Source organism: Colletes gigas, unplaced genomic scaffold, assembly GCF_013123115.1.
Source record: "Colletes gigas isolate AHSC1104 unplaced genomic scaffold, ASM1312311v1 Colletes_gigas_Sc00013, whole genome shotgun sequence".
In the NCBI taxonomy this organism is placed as follows: Eukaryota; Metazoa; Arthropoda; class Insecta; order Hymenoptera; family Colletidae; genus Colletes; species Colletes gigas.
The window spans coordinates 5,552,624-5,575,080 of NW_025106642.1; the positions used below are offsets into that span (position 1 = coordinate 5,552,624).

Consider the following 22,457-nt stretch of genomic DNA (forward strand, 5'->3'; position numbering starts at 1 on the left):
TAACGCGAACCGAAATGCGTAAACGACGCCTTTTGAAAAAAAAAACGAGCAACCCCGCGACTTTCGAGTCGGCTAATTAACTTCCGACTGAACGAATCGGGCAACGTGGTAATCCTTTTCCTCGGCGATCGCCTGTCCGCGTCGCTCGAACCGTCATTGTGCCCGGACGACGGTTCGCATAAATCTTCGTTGCTCGCCGGTTCGTACAAAGTTTCGCGTCATAACTCGGATCCGTGTCGCGCTTCAGCGTCTTTTTCACCGGGTCCGCCATAGATTCGCCGCGTAGATAGCCCGGGCACGGAACCGGAGCTGACAGAACGCATCTCGGCCGCACGTTTTACAAGTTGTTTTACAACCCGGGGATACAACGCCACACGCTGAGAGACCAGCCAGGGACCCCTCCCCCGTTGTTCGCGTAGAAGCGAGAATCGCCGCTCCCTTTTGTCCTGGACGCTGGACTCAACTTTTTGGCCCGGCCACGAGCTTTAAAACGTTGTCCTGTCGACGCCTCCGCGACCTCGAAACTTGCTCGTTCCCGGTGGACAGCTTCGCGCGACCGTAGAACCCTTTTGCGTACACTCGCCGCGGAAAATCAACGAGACTCCTCTTCTTCTACAAATATAAACAGGAAAACACGTTAAAAAATTTTGTATCATTAGATTTTTAATTTTATTATTTTCAAAAAATTATGGAGTCCGTGATTGATGAATTTTTCAATTTCAGTAAAGTAAATTACCCGTCTGTATTAAAATTTCATTATTTTATTATTTTATTTTTTAGAAATATTCAGTACACGTTAAATAGAAGATTGTTCCGAAAGAATCTAGGAAAGTTGATTCAGCACTTCACATCTAATTTAGTGAATGCAATGTTTTGAATCTTGAAAGCCTCTTGAAAGCTCCTACAGCCAGATAATTGTGCGGCAACGTTCCAACGTGTATTCTACGCTTGAGAATTAAGAAAAGAATCCTCGTAAACGTAGATTCGTAAACCCCTCGTTTCCAAGATACAGCCACTTTAGCTTCGTAGCAATCGTTTCTGTTTGATTTCTAATTGCATCGTACACATCGACTGCGCGTTTCAACAATTTTCTCTGCACGGGAAGAACATCAAACGAACACGTTGATGCGTGTAGTTTCTTGCTAAATCATTCTATCAAACTCTTGAAAGTTGTCGAGTGTGTCTCTTAATTCTGAAGCGTGTAGAGTATGCTCGAACATGTTTTTAAAATTTTATGCAATCTCGGATTGAAACGTGATAGGAACGGGGAGAAAAAATGACGCGGTTAACATTCTCTTTATTCGTATGAATATTTACAAACGCGAAACGCCCGATGAACACTATAGTTTGGGGCGTTTTCTCCGGTTCAAGGTGTCTGTTCGCCGATGCAAATTACTGATATTACGAACGGCGCTGCATATAAAGGAATTCTAGAACACCATTTATTATCGTACGTTCGGGATAAAGTCACGGCGTATCGAATATATTTCACGAAACCTTATGGTCTCGGTTAATAATCTGTACGCGTTGTCTTCGAAAATCGTACACGTTTACAAACGGGTCGTTTCAGCCACCTGAATTCATTTAAAAATTTGCGAAACAACTTGCGAACGCGATACGTAAAAACACGTGTTTTCAAACAGGGCCCGTTATAAAAGTTGCCAGGAAAAACGGAATAGAGTATTAAACGATCTCGAAACCGGTCGATCGAGTCTACGCTTTAGCGTTATGCTTTTATTACTGTTCCCAATGCGCGACAACAGAATATTAATCGCTACGAATGTTATTCGGTGTCTTAATTACGCTCGTGTTGTTTTCGTCCTTAATACAAATATAATCGATTCGAAAGTTTTCCATGTGGCTATAATTGTAAATATTTGTGCAAAAAAACAGAAGTTTCTTTTCCGTAATGCGTTCGTTTCGTATTATCCAAAATTCGTTATTTCGTTTACAAAACGGAACGTATCTTTTATATTGCAAGCATTCGACAGTTTAAAAAATATTTTTACTTTAAGTTGAGCGAATCACGTATTGAATAATATTCATTAAATAACTGGAAAAACAATCTTCGCGTAACGCAGCTGGTGCTGTTTCGAGGCAAATAGTTAATGAAGATTTGAAAGTTTGCTGCTCCCGACGTTAAGTGCGTTGAAAAATTTGTCAAACGATCGCGATCGTCGCGAGAATGGCTCAGCTTCGTCTCTGTCGGTTTTCGTAATGCGAACGCTTTCATTATCCGTCGAGTTTCGATCATTAGAGTAATTAAGCTATCACGGGCTTATATAATCGTGTCGCGTTTGGAATTCATAATCGAACGATAGGCGCCAAGCGTCCGATACTAGAAATACTGGATATTCCGGAATAAGCTCACTCTCACTTTGCATGTCGACACTCTTTAATCGATAGTCTAGCGTCCGCCGATGATAAAAGTGCACCGGTTCTCGAGTCAGAGGCGTCGCGATGCTCCGACGAAACGGAGCAAACGGAACGAAATAATAAATTCGAGACCGTCCAAATGTATCTGTGGAAAGAATCTGGGATCCGAAACGGACCGTAGCTTCTTTCTGAGCATAAAAATAAATTTCTATTTTATTTTTTATACGAAATCATGTATCTACGGAGTCTTGAAAGCGTAACTCCTTAAAAAATCTGATAGTGGATACTAATATTACTGCTGATACTGTTTGAAGTTTCTGCAAGCCATTTCTTTTTGTAAGTTTACTGTAAGTTTAGTGCGATCAACCCTTAAAGTATCATTTACTTTATTCGCCCCGAACAGTATAAATTTACAACCAACCAACCAATATAATACAACCAATTGCAAAGGAGAGAGTTGATGGGTATATTTTAATTCATAGGGGGCACTGCTCCCTCGAATAAACTTTTCAGTTCGAATGTACAGTGGATCGGAGCGGCCGTAAAAGAAGCAACGGGACTCGGTTTCCGTATTTCGATCTGGTCGGCAGAAAGGGTTGTAAATCAAAAATGGGCACCTCGACAACAAACTATCCAATTTCGAGGGCACGCGGAACGAGTTTGTTGCTCAGAACAGACTTCATAGCGTAGTCGGGGAATTACGATGCGGTCGAACGGTACACGTGTACCGAGGCATGCGAGGAAGAGGCCGCCTCAATTATCAAGCTCGTTTGTAGCAACATTGTTTACAACGACTGGCCGCTGCAAGTATTTATCCGAGGGCTTATTCACCGACGGTTTTACAGCCCGTCCACGCACGAGCTTTACGTACGGTATAAAACTACCCGTACGTATCTCTTCGGAGAATAATTCTTCATTACTCGCGCGCGGCATACCACTAGCTCGTAAAAGCGCGAGCACGATTCCCAGGCTAATATTTCATTAAGCACGGTAATAATGTTGCACGGGCACTGATCATTTAGGTGTTCGTTGTACAAATAGTTGTATCAACTGGAACACGCGCGGTTTCGTCCGTTTTAACGACGCCGTAATGTCATCGGGAGGACGGAGGCAACGATTACGGCCAGCCATAAAAGTTCCTCTCGAGTTCGAAGACATCATAGAGCCCGCGGTCGAACCCATTGTCTCATATCTGTTAACCGTATCGGGGGAAAAAACCGCGTCGTAGGGTTCTCAGGATCCTTAGCCAGGACCCTTCGGTCCGCCAAGGTCCTCGCCGCGGTCGGTCGGCTGTCGTCCATAGGGAAACGTGAAACGCGGCGCGTAGCCTGTCTCGGAATTCCCCTCCCCTCGCCTTCGTATCCTTCCCTATGCCGGATTCTTTTGTTTCCCGCCGCGGAACCCCAGTCGAGAGATCCTATCTGACGTAAATAATTATCCTGGATCCCGGCAGATGCCGCAGTCTCGCGTTCGACCGCAACCCCGAAGGATCGCGGCGAGACCAACCTACGGATTTTCATTTTAATCGGGCGTCCCGCTCGACGCTGGATCCATCCTGCGGCTGTAAACACCAGGGTAGATCGAAAACATTGCCACCTGGCGTACAAACGAAGGAGGAATCTGCGTTTCGCGTTATTTAAATATCAGATCATCCCTCGAGTTCGTACTATTTCAAATATATTGTAGAATTTTACGAGAAATTGTTCGATTTTTTATGGTCTTTAGTACCTTGACACTCTTATATTGTTTATCAATTTGAGAGTGGATTGGAAACTTCGACACTCGACGTACAAACGTACTAAGAATTCCTGGTACGCGTTATTTAGATATCAGATCATCCCTTAAGTTCGTCCCGAGATTTCTCATGTGTTTACGAACTTCCTTCAACGTTCGATTATCTTCATTTTCAAGCAATCGAGATACAGTCTATTTAAAAAATTTTCGAAAGATCGCGAATTGAAATGATTACGTGTCTAGTGCAACTAGTTTAAATTAGGCCACGAAATTCTCGATTTCTCTAATTCCAGAACGCTAAGGGTTGTTTTGGTATCGTCGAGGAAGAAGCGTGATCCGTTGTTTCGCGTTTAATCCGTGGCAAGGATCCTGGTGATCTATCCGAACCACCACTTTGATCGAATCACGGAGAAATCTCATTTCGAAGACGTTGGTTAAGAACGCAACGATGATCGGGAACGATCGAAAAGTGGCAGTTGTCAGCGGCAACCTTACAAAGGCATAATTTTTTGAGAATAACGATCTCCTTCCGAGCGTAAACGAACTCGATACGAACATTTTTATGGCTTGCGTGTAATCGAACGGCTAATTTTTGTTCATCGCTAAGAATGTAATCGCTGGAAGCGATGTATTTTGGAACGTATTACACTTGAGCTTGTTTCAGGTCGACGAGAAACGTGCATTTGATCGTGACAGCGAGAATTTCGATTTTCTGGAAACCTAAATGTGAAATATGGGTAGAAAATTTAGGGGTTGATAAAACTCGAACGAGAAATTCTTAATATCCATATATGTATTTGGAAACTAATAACTTATTGGATACTTTAGTGTTTATTTGGATTATTTCGGTTATTTAAATTGTATCGATAGATTACAAAGAACTATTGTTTACAAATTAATCAGTTGAATAACAGATGCATTTCCAAAGTGTAATTGCATTTTCTTAAAACAAAACTAACTGATTTTCTTCTATATACTTTGATTCCTCGGGTCATGCTGTGTATATAAATAAAATCAGTTTTTTCTAAATTCACTTGGGGCAGAGTTATAGCCCGATCAATTTACCAGATATATCCTGCGCGTATATTTATTAAATCGAATTAAACTCGGAGTTGTTCTGCGTATCAAGTAGATTTATCCGTAATAGGAAACTGGTCGATCATAAACAGCAATACGGTAAATATATTTATGACGACTATTTCGTTACTTCCAACGAGTTTTATCAATCTACATATAAAGTTTGTAATCACACCCTTTAATTAATATTACGTCTATTCTTAGCTCCACGTAAATAAATCTCTGTCGTATGCAAGATTGAAATCTTTCAAGCTTGTTCGAACTTTCACGCGATTCAAATCGTTTCTTCTCAAGTTAACGAAAATTAACCACAAGTATTTATCCAAAGTTTGTTTACGATGTTCGCTCGCGAGGCGAACGGAAATTCACGAAAAATAAAAATCGACAACCGGAGATTGTGCGTAACAAATTCCCCCGTAAATAACCGAGGTAATTTTCTAGTCGTTCCTCGAAGGTCTCCTTGTCCCCGATTCGATAAACAAATTACACGGTAAACGACGCGCCCCGTCTTGCTTTCTCGCGCGCGCGAATCTAATGTCACCCCAGGGGAAGCAATTTTCAGCGTTTCACTCACGACGCACGTTCCGCGCCTCTGGCCCTATTGTCTATCGTACGTGTGCGCGACAGAGGCGCAATTTATCCTCGAGAACGCTGTCACGATCAAAAAGAAGAAAACCCGTCTTCTCCTTTTCCATGCAGCCTCCCATCGATCCGACGAATTGCGAAATTTCGGAGACCCAGCCAACCTGCCGCTCAAGATGGACGACGTCACGACTTCTGGTGAGTGGACCATTTTTCTTTCGTATTTACTCTGTAAAAATACTCATGATTCTTGTCGAACGATCATTACATGCATGAGTTATTAACTAGAAGTTATTGTACATCATTTAAAGGAAAGCTAGCTAGAAAATTTATTCACAGGAATACATTAAAAAAGAAAAGCTTAAATTAAATTTGAAGTTCGTATCAATTTTTTCTTGTTCTTGATTCTTGTCAAACAAACATTGCAGGTATGAGATATTAACTAGAAATTAATGTATCTCATTTGAAGGAAAACCAGCTGAAAAAAGATTACATTAAACTTGAAAGAGGATTTTAAGTTGCGTTTAGCGGGGTGAAAGGTTCGTTTGAACGGTCGTTGGAAATTTATTTGATTCACAGCTCCGTCCATGATCCGTAAATTATCCGCGTGGTTTCGCGGACTGTTCTTCTCGATCGGCGATAATTTATCGCGCACTGTGGATCGACCTCGTTTCGCGCGACACTTCTGCCGATCTCGTACCCCCGTGCAACGGATCCAGAATCCTGGTTTGTACCCCGTAGCACCGTCTGTCGCTTGATTTACGATCACGATCGATCGTTGAACGCGTGGGGACCCCGCTATCTCCCCGACCGACAATGAATTCCTCGATCTACTATTTTCTGGTATCGTAAGACGGAAGTATTCCGTTTCGAAACCCGCCGCCGTGTTCTCTCGTTTCGCGTGCGTTCGATTTCACGCGGCGTTTTCACAACGTAAGTTTGCATACGCGGCTGCGAATTCCGTGACGAAATTGCTACAGGCGTACGAAACGTTTATCGGTAAGCTGTTCCATTTCGATTCTCCTGTTTGTCGGAGAATTATTGTTATACCGATGCTTGATACTTGTTATCGAAACTACGTACTACTTCGACGCGCGTGCAAGGTTCTTGGTCGGTCTAGCGAAACGTTGCGTAGTACATTTTGACTAATCGTTAAATTTCTTGTGGATCAAAGAATTTGAAATATTTTTTTTCGCTTAAAATATTTTATTTAGAGTAGCTTCATTGATATACAAAGTAGGTGTAAACAACGTAAATTATTGAATGATGCAATAGTGCCCCTTAAAAAACAAATCAAAGATGGTGCAATGAGAGTTCCAAACCTGATGCTAACGCGAAGATGCACAGTGCATAAAAATAGTGAAACGATCAAAGTGTAAACATTCTTGGTTTACGAACGTCGACAGATTAATGTGGCCCATTATCCCAATTAATGGAATTAAAATATTGGTGTACGCGAGAGCAACGTGTCTGAGATTCCGGGAATGTACAGGACAATTCAGATACGGTGATATACGGTGAACGATGAAGACAGAAGAAAGGAAAGGCCAAGACGTACGCTGTTGATCGATTCACTAAGCTTTTCTCTTATTTTCGTAAGAACGGCTCAACTGTTACACGAATACCTACATACCTGTCCACATACCTCGTAGCAGATAGTAATGAGCGGATACCGATCAGGTGCTGTTTTATCGCCGACAGATGCTCGGGTCCGGGAGCTCGAAAGTTCTGTTGGTAATGACTAGTGCGATCGGTAATGGCTGGTCGGTTCGCTTGTTCCACGCTCGGTTTCTTCCTCTCTTTTCTTGCGGATTCTTCGTTGACTGGAATATACGTGGCTCGGAATAACCGTGGCTGTCCATGAGAACGCGATTGTTTTCATCCGTTGTCACCCCTGCGGACCAAAAACGCCCCCAACATCGTTTATACTATTTTCAGTAACGTGCTGAGAGACTCTCAACGGTCTAAGAATCTTTTCTATCGATTACGTGCTTCCAAGTTATTGAAAATAATTCGTTTGCATTTACGTCATTGACTATCATCGCTCAGTAAATAAGAGAAGCGTAAACAACGCCTCGGTAGAGAAATTTGTGTAATTTACGCTCGTTTCCTAGCAGAACTTCCGTAACTCCCCCATTGATCGCTTTCAAGAACCTCATGAATATCTACTTTTCGATTTCTGAAATGTCTACCTCTGTCAATGTGCTGATTTATTCAGTGGTGGTAACACCAACGATTCGCTGGTGTTTGCGAGGTGTCTAGCGTTCTTGCTCGTTCGTTCGGTCGTTTTTCCGCGAACGGTTGTTTCCAAGGCGAGAATCGCCACGCGAAACGGTCCACCGCGACAGAAGAAACGCCCGTACCGAGAACGGCCGTGCGAAAGAAAACGGAACGAAAATCTGTGGTGAAACGATAATGCTCTGCCCGTACGGGCGGTTACGCGGCTCGTAATTATCGTTCCGACCCGGCTAACAATGCCGGAGTCTGTCAAAGTCCGCAACTGCAACGCGCGATGATTAGTCGTCGTTCGCTAAAAGCCGTCGACTGGAACCTGGCCAGTGCGAACCTGCGAACAGTTTGCACCTGCGAAACCCTGGTTCCTCGAACTCTGTCGAAAACGTAGAATTCGTTTTTGAGAAAATTTAATTCGAAAATGTATCGAGATAGAGTTCGATTTGCACCGCAAGTAGAAATGGCAAGTAATGGACAGACGCATCAGGCAAATTATTATTATTTCGAAAATGAAGCATCGTAAGTATCATTTTCAAACACTAAATCTTCACAATGACATATTCGATTTTCTATTAATTTTCTCACCTATCGAATTTGAATTCATATTATAAATTTTTAGATTTTGAAATATTAATTTCTACTTATACAGAGTGTTCGACCACCCTTAGAAAAAATTGTAATGGGAGATTCTAGGGGCCAAAATAGGACGAAAATCAAGAATACCGATTTGTTGATGGAGGCTTCGTTAAAAAATTATTAACATTTAAAGTTTCGCCCATACTGAATTTTTTTTCTCGAAAGTGGGTAGGAATTCGGGGGTATGTCTATTGACCAAAAATGATTATAATTAACACCTGCAACCAAAAATAATTTTTTTAGGACAATTTGAAATTTTTTAATTTTGTCGAAAAATTTCACACCTTCTCATTAAATCTAATTACTGGAATACCCGTGTCTATTGAAAACTATTCAATTTTCATAATACCAAGAGCGTAAGAAAATTTGCTTTAAGAATCCATGAATTTGAAAAGATCTACAGTCAAAGACATCAGACGTTGACAAGTTACCATATATTGATCTTCCCTGAAATTTACAATTTAAATTTACGATTTCAAATTGTCCAGTAATTTGCATTCGAAGACGTTCACACTGTATTGAAGTTTGGTTTGCGAAATTTCGGTCAGAGTGGAAGTTCGTCACGGAGTCGAACAACATTGAACACGCGTCGCGATTTATTCGGAGAAACATTACCGGTCGTTTCGACGAATTCATTCGCCGGTCGCGTTTGTCACCAAATGGATTCAACTTTGTATAAACGTTGCATAATTTTCGAGCAATCTTCTGCTTCGACGCGGGAACGGTGTGTTCCGCGAACCGTCGTAAAAAGAGGACGAAACCGCGAAAGAAAGGGACACTAAAAACCAGGAACACTCTGTCAACACCCTTGTATGTAATTTGCAATTTTAATGGCGGGCCATGAATCCCTATGCCGTATGTTCGAGTCGACTGTGTTACACGGGGATCCGTAACTCGATAGGATAATAACGCGAGACTGATGCACTCGTGCAAATTAATATTCAAAGGCTACTGTGACTCTTCGCTTCCAATTCCTGGACGGAAATAAAGTTATTTTCCAACGACAGTGATCGCATTGTCGACACTGACTGACGACTAAAAATATAAAGCAACGTTCAGGTTCATTCAATTAATAATAATTAATTCTCAAAAAAAGCAAGACTCTTGAATTTTAACGAGGATGTAAAAATAATTTGTATGACAATGGGTCTGCCAGTTCCCAATTGTCTAAAAAACAAAATTTCTTTTTCGTGGACAATTCGAGGAACTTGATCTGACAGTCAACGTGTTAAAAAAGGTACGAATTCATTGATTTCTGAGCAGAGATAATTTTGTAACTGTATTAAGTTCTTAGAGCAAGTGACAATGCGACATTCTTGTTTCCAAGTTAGGAATTTGTGTATTTTATATATTTATCACAGACGTTGTAGATGGTTGTTGGAATAAGAATTGTTTCTAAACACGTTGAAATTAAATTAAAAAGGTGTGATTAAAACTGAGATAGAAATAAAATCCAATAAAATTTGAATATATGAAAGGAACTTATGGGGAGACTGATCGCCGCCGTGGAACTCCCCTAATCGCCTGTTCGAACGAAGGTATTCGTAAATATAAACCCAGCCGCGCATATATAGCGAGATATCTGAGATCGATACGTATTGTTTACGAACGAAAAGAAATCGGAAGACGAATCGAACGGCCGAGCGATGAATGGCATGCATATATTCGACTGTTTGGGCCTCGAATTCAACGAAAGCCATGAATGAGCTAACGTTGTGTTTTCATGAGTCTCACGTATCGTTCACGGTGAAGTAACCGCTGCAGTGTGTACCCCTACCTCGTACGCGTTTTTTCACCACCACGCGGATCGTAATCGCCATTACAGTGCTTAACAGGCGGTAAACAAAACGTGGAGCTCGCCGCGTGAAAACAAATCCGAACCACGAAATATTTCGATGAATGGTCAGCGTGCAACGCGAACGTAAACATCGCGTTGCATGCTTGTTCCTTGAATAATATTCTATCGAAGGAAAGTTACGATACTCGAGCCGATAAAATACTCCTTTGATATTTGGAGAGAATCGGTGTTAACGACGTAGCTGATAAAGGGGTTTGAATAGGCCAGTTCGACGTTTTCAAATTACTGTAGGCCCCCCGACACCCTCGTAACTCGTCCGTGGCCCCGTTTACCGAACAATCCCCTTACACAATATTTGAACACGTGACTCGGCCGTGCCCTAACGAAAGTCACTTTAGACAGCAACAGTTAAGCGATCACACTATTTGTTTTCTCCATCTGGTATGGTGCGTAGGTATATGCACGACGGGTCGGGCCCCGACATTCTCCCGGCGATTCACGGCGGGGGAACAGACCACGGGGCCCTTGTACTGTTACAACGACCAGTAAAGAAGTCGATATTATTCCTAAGTACGACGGTAGTTACCGTTGACATTCCATGCCCCCGAGGGTTACGAGCGGCGCTACGATTCTGATTTTCATTTTTAAAACGCGTCCAGTTTACCTACGCTGCCCTTCATTCGCCACGAAACAACTGCACGACGATATTAAAATTAATAGGGTGAATTGGATCGCGTTGCACATCCCGAGAATCCTCGTTGAAACGTTATCAATCAAACACGTTTTCCTCAACTTTTAGGGTATTGTTTATCGAACTCTTTTAAACTGACTAATCGGTAACTTAGAGTTAAACATTACCATGGAAAAAATTAAACTATAAAATTAAGCTTACGAGATTATTTTTATTAATTCGTCTAAAAGGAATCGGACGATTAGTTTACTGGTACTCATTCCTGAGTTAGAGTTGCATACAATAGGAATGCATGCAATATTTTTAAACCGCGTTATTCAACGAGACACGCTTTCCAGTTCAAAGGTCGATTTCGTGAAAGTTCAACTTTCATCTCAGTGACTATGGACAGGGTCATCCTCTTTGCGCTAGAGATCTTAGAAACATACTTGCAAAAGCAAAGAAACAGGATACAGGTGCATATTCATAGTTATGGCGTGATTGTTTAACACACTTTATTGCATACAAAAATGGTTGTGAACATAATTGATACATACAGAAGTTCGTAAACATAAATAACTTTAGACGACCAAAAATTAAGAAATACTTTAATACGTAGAACACAAAATTTATACATTTATTGCATTTTCGAATATGAAGACTTTTTTATAAAATATCTACAGTCTAGTAATATGTGTACAGCGACTGCAATATATAGAAAATACCACTGATAATGTTAGTTAGAATGTTAGTAATTTGACATTGAATCGATTAAGTAACTTCGTGCGGTAATCTATTGGCACTTGAGACCACAGTCTCGTGATTTGTCCAAGTAATTAATTTCTATTAGCGAACGATTGTGAACTCAGCCGTCGGTTTATGTAATCCCATAAATGCTGTTTGAGACTCACATCAGGAGCTCTAGCCAATTGGAAACATTAATTTCTTATACTGTTTAAAATATTTAAAAGAAAAGCATAATAATCTATTACAATTTGAAAGTAGTTTACTCAAAACAAATAGTATGGTTTTTTTGTATTTAAAATTGCTTTTGAGTAAAAGTACAACAATGCACATATTACATATTTTAATACAAAAATTGCGTACATTCTGCGTGTTAAACCAAGATTAAATCGAGTATTTTGAAACGAATAATTCCATGAAACCCATATCGAATCACGTTGTAGAATGGAGATATCTCGAGCGATAATGTGAAAAGTTTCCTTTCCATACACGTGTTCTTCATAGATATGATACGAGAAAAAATACTCTTATCTGCAGCGTAGTAAGAAATTCGTTTGCAGCGTTGCATTGAAAGTTTTACTTTTACTATTACGACGATCAAAATGTTTAGATTGATCGAAAGCGATCGCGAATGTTTTCGTGGAATTATTCGTCTTACGATAACTGCTCCTTTTGCGTCAATTATCAAATTTTTATTCTTAGAAATGTACTTAGCAATTTAAAAATTTCACATTTTTAAAGGGAATATATTACAATTAGAAAACCGTAAAACTTGCAGATGAGAATTGTTTATATTGCAACATAGCGTACAATAAGAAGAGCCTGGTCTGCTGCGGCTTACTGATTCATTTAGGTGAACTTGATAATCTGAGACGTCACACTTACAGCTGTACGTTGGAGGAACGGGTTCTGTTTACCTTGTGTTTCTAATATGTGTATATTGAAGAGTGTGGGCTACGAATTAGCGTCGGAGGCAAACAGCTGTTGCGTACCAAACGTCTAAAGTCAGCTAGAACCGCTTCATCAGCTTCGATGATCGGGGGTGTTCAAATAAAACAAACCGTGTCTCGATGACTTATTTCTCGAATTCGAAGGTGGGCAAACCAACCGTGTAAAATACCTTGTTCTAGGAAAACGACGATCTCGACCGAATGATTCAACTTATTACCTCGTTTACGGTCACAGATAAGAGTGCAACTCGTATCGATCGTAGACCTATCGCGTACAAAATATTTTCTCACAAGTTTGCCCCACACGGAGACACTGATTATCGAGTGGCGTCGATTCTTGGAAGTAAACGGAGAATTTGATGGCTTCGCGTTGTTGTTGCAAGTGTAACAAAGTAGGAATTTCTCAAAGGCTACACAGAAACGAAAAGCAACGACAATTTGCAAATAAAAAGGTTGTTCAATTTGTTTTTTTTTTTTTTTTTAAAGTTCGAGGTCATTTTGGTTCTCAAGGATCCACGGGAATCGATAACCGTGATCCGAGGGGTGCGTTACGCGAATGATCGCATAATCGTCGTTCGTATCGCCGTTAGATCTTGTTTACCGGCGCGGGGAAACCCGTTGGAACGATTTCTGCCGCGTACGTGAGTAAACGTAACGCTATCGGCAGTCAACGAGCGATTCGCAATATTTGAGTTGAATATATGGTTGGAAACATCGATAGCGGACGCGATAAGGACCACTGGCGTCCGCTGCGTCGATTGGCCGGCCGTTCGATACGAGTGCACTAACCTTTGCGGATAATCGAATTACACACAGATGCTTTATCGCCAGGTGTACTACGACGCATTATTCTCGCGAACTGCGGCGTAAATCGCTGCGCTGACCAATATTTGTCGCGTTTGAGAAATCGCGTGGGTGACGCGACCGATAGGGCTCGTCTTCCCGCGATTCCGTCACCTTGACATTTCGAGGGCAGGATAATGTCGCCTTAGAAACGCACTTCGCGTTTCAGCAGGATCGTAATCTTTCCGGAGTGAAACGAAGGTACCGCAGGTAACGCATTATCTTAGCAAAGTATTTTATCGTGACCAAATATTGATCCACACCGTTCGTCGTGGCAAGAAAAAGACGCTACACTCGTATCTTATTACGGTCGATTTTCGTCAATTTTGTTGGACGTACACGCGCATTGTGATCGTTGGAAATCTGACGAGAAAGAGAATGGCGGGCACGGAAGGAGCAGGGCGCAAGAAATGGTAGCTAAACAAAAAATTTAGAAAGCCAGGTTTGCTAAAAGTTAGTGGCACGGGCGTAAAACATTATTGGAAAGGAAGGACGCCTACGTACCTATCACAAGACAGACAGCTTCGTTACCTTCGTACTGTTATTTTCCGATTCTTGCTGGAAGCCGACAATAAAGTACTAAATTGTTGTACGAATATAGTTGGGTTCACGAGTGCGGCTGTATAACACGGATGAGAATGTTTTGCGTGAAAGTGAACTCGAAGAACAATTCTCTCGGGCAAACGTAGATTCGTATCGATGTGGTGCAATTGTTAGTTTCGATTCGATTTAGGAGAATATTTCTTAATGCATTCTTGTCTTGAAACTTCTTCAAATTTTTTAAAATATACAATTTTTGCTTCGTACCAAGTTTGTATTACTAATTACTAGAGGTGTGCGAGGTCTCGAGAATATTGAAATTTTTCTCTGGAGAAAGTTTCACGTACCACGAAGAATTATAAGTAGAGAAACCGTCATTACTATATAAATTTACTTACAGACTCGAACGCGACACACGAGTCGAAGTCGTATACCGGATTAGGGTTAAATCGGTTCACCAGTGTTCCCGCGAAGAATTGCTCAAAGTTTCCCGTAACGATCACCCTTCGACGTCTAAATTAATCTTCCGAATTTAATTAATGTCTCGAGGTATTAGAACCAACGTAAACACGCAATAAAGAACAAAAGAGCGATGCAAAACTTGTTGTGAATTATGATACCTCGACCGCTTCCATAGCCTTAGGGTCTTGCTTTTAAAGTATCCTCGTTAACCCCGTGATGACCCCGTGCGTTTAACTTCTGAGTTTACTCGAGTTCACCGAGTTTCTCTCTCAAACTGGCATTTCATCGGATTCGAATTAAGTAGAAGTTGTAGCATTGTTGTAAGAAGAATGATGCCGTGTAACGGCCCTCCTTTCGATCAATAACTTTAAGGTTAAGTTTAAAAGCAGCCATTGGCTATGCCTCGCCTTTACGAAATTATGCAATTATTCTATGCTACGATAAATGCAAGTTCTTCCAATGTGTGTAACAAAGACGTTTTAGTAGCAATAACGATATACATGGCGAGTTGCAATCGACAGTTATAAATAGGGGTGGATATATTACAAAGTAATAATGAATTAAGTAAAATAAATTTGAGAATTTTGTTATGTTTCGTGTTATTATACAGTAGTGATTCGTAAGTTGAACATCCCCTTTGCAGCCTGAAACATGATACTTAAAAAGGCTGTTGATATCGAATTTCATTTTCGTTGTACGAAATATGAACACTTATTCACTTTAAGAATCATTACTGTATTTATTGCAACGGATTGCTAACCGAAAAGACCATAGATCAGTTAATATGTAAGTTAAGTGCCCAACCAAATAAACGAAAAGTCACGTGACTCGTTATTAAAACGTGCGTACATGAAGAGGTTAGAGATCGCCTGACGAGTATTCCAAAGTACTCCAGTGACCAGTATGGAGATCGCCCTCGTTAGACCCCTTTTACCATCAGAGTTTGATATGAACTCCCGAGGTATACGATCCTTTCACAACAACAACAACAACCAGAGAAATTCCATGGCGGTTGTCGTACGTAATACCGTCAGCGATCTCTTTTATGTAAGTCCACGATTCGCCGTGCACCCGATAACGCGGCCAAGCGATGATATCGGTGCAGCCGCGACTCCTAGACACTCGGCGAGGGGAACAGGACGGATAGAACGACAAGACCGAAGGGGACGTGAACTTAATTCTCTCCGTACGGTTGGTAGGAACGCGGAGAAGCTCGTGAAACGGTCGTGCACACGCACACGCGACGCCGTGTTGGACGTTGGACGGTTTGAATGTATGTCGGGCACGGGGAGCGATAAGGTGCGGCTGAAACCGGCCCAATCAGCTATGTTTCACGGTGCCCCGCGACATTACCACTTTATATCACCTATCGTTCCCCATATATATTTAGCCGAGCGTGTGTACACGCGTACCTCAGCCATCGCTACGTACAGGAATGTAGAAAACGTAAACTTGAACGGAACGATATCGGCACGGCGGACCCCTCTGCTTTATGGTGTCCTCGGTTTTGTTCCGAGAGGTTCGATCTTTACGACTGCTCGTCCCCACTCAGACTTTTCTTCGTTCCACACCGCCATTCCTACGAATCGTTGCCGTTATTACAATCGTTACTTCATCTGTTCTCGCGATCAAATTGGGACAAGAATAGTTAGACTTTTAATTCAAGTAGAACTCTGTATTTGAGACCGACAGGAACAATAGGAGCATTTTTCGTTAAAATGGATTCAATCATCGGACTCTGGGTAAATTTGAAACGACTTTTGTAACGTCGTTTCAGCCCGTGTTTTGGATACCTTTCAGAAGTGTGAAAAGACACAGTTACGAAACTCGACAGACTTACGTTACCACGCTAAAGATAACCGAAGAACTTTCAACGATAACGTGGCAGATAATAAAACGACCATATTCATAAAAAGATAAAAAATCCAATATTTAACGAGCGCATAGTGGACTTTATATCGATCAACACCTTACAGGTGTATTGTTGAAAGAACGTGTAATCCTTGTGAGAGTAACGTCTCGAAGTAGCCTGTTATTTTATCGTTACCATTGTTGTTCTCGATTTGTCGTCGATTTCGATCGACCGAGGTTGTCTGGAATCGTTTTCTTTTTTCGAGCCGCGGCAATGATTTTTACGAGAAGAATGATAGGGGAGGTTGATACGCTCGAACAGACAGTTTATGACAAATCTCCGCGGAGATTTCGCCCGTTCGCCAAGACGCTGAACGTCGAAGGAACGATGAAATATGGCGATGTGGCGTACGCGCGAACAGATATATTGCCGTGTCGTGGTTACGTAAATGGCGTGGAAACTATGATTTACCGAGTATATGTTGGCCACTTCTGTACGAATTTTGGCGGGCCAAAGTTTCAGGAAGCATTACTTCACGCGCTAATTGTGCTTCTGTCGACCATTAGCATAAAATGATATACTTCGAAAATACAATTAAAGTAGCTACTTTATATCAATGTACATATTTTGTTCGTTATTTAGTACGATTAAAAATAAAAAGAGTTAATAACTTTTTCTGGATACCAACTGTCAACTACCTAAAGAGAATTGAATATAGTTGTAAATTAAGTATTACTAATAGTTACGAAAGCAAAGTATTAAAATAAAATGTAGACGGAAGAAAAGAAACAGAAACAAATTAAAGTCGTGTTGGAAATATCTTTCGAGCAGTAAAAGTAGATTTATATAAATTTGACACAGTTAACGTGACCTGATTGTAACCAAACAAATTATTAATTTTAATCGTTGCAGAGTGTTGCAACAACACTGACGATGTATACGCAGGACCATTTACGCGTCGAGAAACGTCGAGATACTCGCGTACGCAAAATTCGATCAGCATTCGGCGATCTGCACACTCGTCACGAAACCACGCACGCGCGTGATTAAAATTAATCGCGAGCATAATGACAGGCGAGCCGTTTGCCGTCATGCTGCAACTTATGCCGCCATAAACTCTGTAGCATAGCGGACGTTTGTCTTTTGACACGATTAAAGCTTCGACTGCGATCGCTCGACGCCAATACTCTTCGAAAAAGAAAATAAAAACGTTCGATTTTCAGAATTAAAATTAATAAAAGTCGTTGTTCCCAAAATAAAAATTGGTATCCACGTTTCATAGAAGACTAAACGATGTAATTTAATTTAAATTTAGTCAATTTAAGAAATCGAAAATCTCGTGAAAACGATCGATTTTTTAGGAACTCTATTCGTGGGTCGTTCTTGGTGAAAAATCGAGCACGAACGTGTCCGTGGCTTACGAAAAGCAGGATTATCGTACGAGTTTGCTTGCTTTGAAACTGCAAGCCACGTTGGTAGAAACAGCTAGCACATGCCGAGGGAACAATTATAAAATGGCGAGTATTGCCTAATCGTCGATCGTTCTGGCGCGTTCCCGAGCAATTGTACGCCTAAGCAGCGACCACGGAACCTGGTCTTATGTGGGCGAACTCGGCTAGACACTTGGAGACACCTCTCCCGAGAGAGTTGAGTCAGCGGTTCCTGACATAAAACTGATCCGCTGAAGCTACGCTGCAGCTTCTATCCTGCGAGTCCATCTCGATGGCACCGTTACTCCGTGGAACGAAAACAACCGAGTTCTCTGCCTCTGATGCAATTTTTCGTGGAAAGACAGGCACAGATTGTCGTTCGTAAATTGTTACATCGATGTTTCGTTGAAAAATGAATAATCCAGCATTTTTAAATTGTAATTCATCGGGTCGTTTCATGAGGTTAGTTAATTCAATTAATTCTTTGCTAGAACTTAAATTGAATTTCATGAGAAGTTGTTCTCTTCTTGTTTGACAACTCCAATTTTCAACATTTCGAACTGACCCGATAAATTTTATTTTTCTGCTATTTAATTACTAATGTTATGATGGCACGAACATATGGAATGATATAATAGTTCTTGTGCACGCGAACGAGCGAAGATTTCCATTCACGATAAAAGCAGATCCTCGATAAGGGACCAGGAATTATCTGCATGAACCATAAATAATGGAGGTACATTGTCTTTTTCACTGGGTGAATCTCGATACTTGAAATTTTCCTTGACTATCAAGGTTCTAATGTAGGCGTAATAACTTTCTGAAAGTGGAATCTCGTAAGTTTATATTCAGAATTATCCTCGGAACGATGAGTCGAGAACTGTATCCGGATCATTTTCTGAGCAAAATGCAGGTTCATCGTTCGAGCCCCAAATTATTAAAACGTCAGTTACGCGTTTAAAAAATGACGAATAATATTTTTCCCTTTAATTTCAAGTTCGCCGGCGAGAGATATTTATTACAGCATCCAACAGAAACGAAGGTACACGTGCCAGCCGATAGTTTCATCCGCCAAGGTTACCTGCATGCACTTATACGACTGTACGTTCGACTGACAGATTGCAATGACCGACGGGCCATTAATAGTTGCTGTTATGCAGCATGCGAGGCTCTGGCACGAAGGGATCACGGGAACTTTATGGATATGATTGCTGTTTGCCCCGTAGCTACCCGTGCACGTCGATTCGTGCATACAGCTCGAGCCAAAAGCGACGCTGCACTTTTTCGGTACAAAAAAACACGAAGTGCGTGTAGGAATGAAAGAATTCGTGACCAAACCTTCTCGATCGAGAATCTTCAGTTTCCACTGTCTTAGAACAGTCTAACAACGCGTATTAAACATAGTTAAACTTTAGAAGCGTACAGTTCCGAAGCTACTAGTGTTTTATCCATAACTGAGCTGCTATTGGAAGCGCCAAATCCTCCCCTTTAAAATGGCTTTTGGTTTTTGTCGATCCGACTTTTCGTTTCCGAGATATCGTAATTTAAATGAAGGGTAATTTTTAAAATTTCGCTCTCCGCCTTAGAAAAGGCTAAAACTTTAGACATTTGCAATTCGGAGCCCACTAGTGTTTTATTAATTATTAAGCCATTGTTAGAAGTGGTAGGACCTCCCCTTTAAAATGGCTTTTGGTTTTTGTCGATCCGACTTTTCGTTTTCGAGATATCGTAATTTATATAAAAGGGTATTTTTCTTAATTTGACTGTCTCTGTCTCCGTCTGACGCGTCGGACCTCTTTCTCTCACACGTGAGTGACGTAAGTTCATTGACCTCTCGATGTAAACATACGCTTCGAACCCTTCTATCTCCGTAACTAGCCACCGCATCGACTTGAAACTAAAATCGCCATATCTCCGGAACTAATAAAGCTATCGACTCGTACAAACGCTCATTTTAAAGGGCATTTCATCCCCTATCTAATGATCATACAACCTACTATAATTTATGTAGTCTTCCATGTTTATTTTGAAGTTTACTTTGACGCTACATACCCAAAGAAGTTTCACTGTTCGTGTAAGAAATGCAAAAATAATACAATCCACTAGTTACATGCGAAAGATTTAATATCTATAATATATTACAATCCTCGTTTACCATTTAGAATTAAATTACAACTCTCAATGTCAATTCTATTTTGTTCCCAACTTTAACCGTAAAAATATTATATTTTCTCTCGTACGCTAACGGCCTTTTACCCGTATAATAAATAATATCCCGATGGCTTCGACCGGCCAGTTATTGGTACATTCGTCTTATTTCTTACGAATCGAAGGTTCTCAGACGCTTTCGCGCACATATTTCGCGAATAGCAGATGAAAAATCTATCCGCGAGATAGCTGGTGAAACCGCGCGGAGTGGAGGGGTTCGAGCGTGGAGTTCTCCAATATTCACGGCGTGAGAATGCAATCGGGAAGCGGAGACGCCGTTAGCGCGCGACGATACACCATCGGGGTCCCGTGGAACTCGATAATATTCTCTCGATCCCGCGGCGGTGGAAAGGTTAAACGGACACAACGTCGCGGCATTTGCATTTCAGATCGGACGGATAATTGAACTTTCGTCTTCGACGCGGCTTCTGTTTCCCCCGGCGACGACAACGGTTCACAGAAAAGAACCGCGATCGGTTTCTCGTCGTAGGATTTTATGTCGTTCGTAAACGTTCGAGCGACGAGGCGGAGATCGATCAACGCGCGCGATATCGTTTCAGCGACGCTCGCGCGCCTAATTGATTATTTATGTAACGAGATACAACGTGGCTCGTGCATCGAAATTTATGGTGCTTCTTGCCGCGATTTCTCGCGCTCCCCCGAATCGTTGGAAACGCAGCGGTTGCGCAACAACCGCGCGCGAAAACATTAATTATCACGGTAAGTAAGAAGCATGGCCGATCAGAGTCACGACGATGATTAATAATGGAAACGGAGGACAACGTTGCTTTTTGTTCAGCGACCATTCTATAAACGATAATGCGTTTCACAGTTTCATGAATTCATAAAACAGATTTAATAATCCAATGATCGTTCGAGAGAAAGGATACATTTTGTTCGAGGTCGTCGATTACTTCGTCAAGGATCTTCCGCGTGCAGGAGAATCTAATTAGCGTGATTGTACCTTCTTGATCCTGAGAAGACGACGATTTCTTAGAAATTACTGTTTGAAAGTCGAAGAAATTACTTTTTTACCCACCGATATATAGAAAACTTGATTGTAGGCCGAATTTTATTCTTAAATATGAAATTTGTGAGGCATTTACTTTGATATTTCAAGTTAATGGTGCTGTCAGAGATATTATACAGGATGAGTCATCTAACTCTTTCATCTTAATTTTTCTTGTAAACTACATGTATAAAAAAATGTTTCGAACGAAAGTATAAATATTTTTTATTCTGTATTTGATAGATTTTCATATTTTGATGACCAAGGAAAATAGCAAATTAATTGTCATCTTTATACCTAGCAACTGTCGCTCAATAAATTGTTGTATACAACATGAAGTTTACAAGAAAACTTACGATGGAACAGTTAAATGACTCCCCCTGCACAATTAAGACGTATCTCGCGAAGAAACTAAAATTATTTCTTAAAATATCGATACATTAGCATGTGACCCGAAAGCGTACAGGCCCATAAAATGTTTAACAGCGTCTGGTTTGCATTTCGCGAGGATCGAGGGAGTCGTACCCTCCCAAGAGCGGCGAGATAATCGGCAGGTTGGAGTTCCCTGGTCGCCTTCGCACCTTTGGTGCTCGGAACGAGCGCCCAGAGGGTCCGTGTCCAGGCTCCGGCTCGGTTCCCGCGCAATTTATCCGCGAACCTCCTTACGAAATTCCCGGGGATAAGAGCCAGAGGGTACCGAGGCACGTATCGCGCCGTACGGAAGAGAGTAAAGAGAAAATGGCATAGGGGGCACGGAGGGAAGAAAGGAGCCGACCCCGTGAGTGCGTGCGTTTCGTACACGGTCGTGGCGGTACGCACCGCGGGCGAAAACGAGGACGGAGATAGCAGCAATTACCCGGTGAACGAGAGAGACGGGGATATTCATCATCCGAGGTCATTTGAATACCGCGGTGCCGAGAGGAGAACGAGACAGGCGGATCGACGGAGAACCGTGGATTCTCCGCGGAGCGAAGACGAGGACGAGGAAACAGAACGACGAGGAGAGGACACGTGGAAGAGACGGTGGACGAACGAAGACGCGAGAGGTTCGTTCTACGTGAGATTGAACACAGGTAAGTGGTCGATGGGAGGGAGAACGAGGATGGTCGAGACCAGTAGGAGCGAGCAGGGTGGATAGAGAACCGGTTGCCGAAGAGGTAAACACGCGAAGGTGATGTACCCCTCCGTGCCTCTCTTCGTCACTACAAAGTGCCCAGACTCCGTAGGGGATTTGGAGCGACGTTCCCGAAAAGTCAGCGAGTTCGACGTGAGTCGTCGAGGCGGAAACTGGAAACGAAAACGGTTCCTAGAGGA

General features: G+C 41.8%; 1 protein-coding gene across 3 annotated transcripts in view; it reads left to right on the forward strand.

The window, feature by feature from the left end:
* Window positions 1-22,457, forward strand: part of LOC122399503 (epidermal growth factor receptor) — a 176,151-nt gene that overhangs the window by 65,260 nt on the left and 88,434 nt on the right. Inside the window, exons 1-2 of one of the 3 annotated variants that reach the window (XM_043400217.1) lie at window positions 3,233-3,262; window positions 5,887-5,967. The exons of 1 other annotated variant lie outside the window; for it this stretch is intronic. The gene's annotated coding sequence lies outside the window, so the exon portion shown is untranslated. Of the gene's footprint in view, window positions 1-3,232; window positions 3,263-5,053; window positions 5,968-22,457 lie in introns of those variants that run through there. One more of the 3 variants, XM_043400216.1, reaches the window with a different exon arrangement.